This window comes from Lolium perenne, chromosome 1 (genome assembly GCF_019359855.2).
Source record: "Lolium perenne isolate Kyuss_39 chromosome 1, Kyuss_2.0, whole genome shotgun sequence".
In the NCBI taxonomy this organism is placed as follows: domain Eukaryota; kingdom Viridiplantae; phylum Streptophyta; class Magnoliopsida; order Poales; family Poaceae; genus Lolium; species Lolium perenne.
In genome coordinates this window covers 235,905,832-235,907,236 of record NC_067244.2, presented here as the reverse complement: position 1 = coordinate 235,907,236, position 1,405 = coordinate 235,905,832, and the positions used below count along the sequence as shown (strand labels likewise).

Below are 1,405 nucleotides of genomic sequence, written 5' to 3'. Positions count from 1 at the left end.
GCACAGGTTCTTGCTACATTAATTGGCTAGCTACCTCCATTCTCTAGATCCATGGCTGATTTCTTTGGTAGCACATGCTCAAGTTCTTGGCTAAATTAGCTTGCCGTGTGCTTTTTATAATACAAGGTCAGATTCTTAGCTATATTGATTATCTAGATCTGTGGCTCTGTGATTTGTTTTATAGCGCATGCTCAAGTTCTTTGCTAGATTGGTCTAATTTCACTCTATATTATGGACAGGTATCAAAGAAGACACGTGATTTGAAGTTGATATTTGGCACGATGGCATCGACGCGTGAGGTGATTTTTGTCCTTAAATTATAATGTGTTTGGCCAGAGTATCTTGATCTGCATTCACTGGTTTTGTCTTGATCATTTTGTACAATCACAGGTGTAATCATGGATGTACAGAATTGCTACTGATGAAGGTAATCAGGTTTACTTATAGCTTTAGCCAATGCAAGCAGATTAGTGGATATTAGAGAAATGGGAGGGCAATACTATTTCTTGGCCCCAAATGGTGTAATTTCCACAGCATCTTTGCACGTAGTGGTTTGCCAAAAATTAATCCCCAAACCTTCTCATTCTGTATGTTGTCTTCAAATAAGTGCATGTGTGTTCTACCTCATCACATGTTAGATGATCTGTTATGTGCCTTTTTCCAAACATCTATGTTTTCTTTCTTTTATCTATACCTACAAGGTTTTGGATGAAAATCCAAGCAGACTACATGGGAAAATGAATTCCATTATTGGTCTGATGTCTACTCACTGATTTGTTTTTTTCCAAAATTTAGCTCCGTTGCTTATTTGATTTTACTTGCTGTTTTTTGGTGCAGGTATATTCTAAAGAAAGAAGATGAAGTTTAATAGAAGAATGGGTCAATATCCTGATGCTCAAGTAGGTAATAGTTGGACCCTTTTTTAGTTTCAGCCATAGCACAAGTTAGGGATCGATCTTTCTCTTTGCCCCTCCCATGTTTTGTTTTCATGCATTGCAGATTCAGGTCAGGGTCGCTATTGTTAGGAAGCAAAGGGATCAACCTGCATTAGGTTTGTCTAGAATATGTAGATGTGATATTCTTCTCAAAAGGTGGAAATATATTATTATTTTTAATTGTCTCATTTCTAAATTATGCAGTTAAGTTGATATTTGGCACGATGGCATCGACGCGTGAGGTGATTTTTGTCCTTAAATTATAATGTGTTTGGCCAGAGTATCTTGATCTGCATTCACTGGTTTTGTCTTGATCATTTTGTACAATCACAGGTGTAATCATGGATGTACAGAATTGCTACTGATGAAGGTAATCAGGTTTACTTATAGCTTTAGCCAATGCAAGCAGATTAGTGGATATTAGAGAAATGGGAGGGCAATACTATTTCTTGGCCCCAAATGGTGTAATT

General features: G+C 37.0%; 1 long non-coding RNA gene across 1 annotated transcript; it reads left to right on the top strand.

The window, feature by feature from the left end:
- The first annotated feature begins 204 nt into the window (after positions 1–204).
- LOC127320218 (uncharacterized) lies at positions 205–1,076 on the top strand. The gene is made up of 3 exons (XR_011751072.1): positions 205–299; positions 838–903; positions 1,000–1,076. It is a non-coding gene; the product is annotated as an uncharacterized lncRNA (long non-coding RNA).
- The last annotated feature ends 329 nt before the right edge of the window (positions 1,077–1,405 follow it).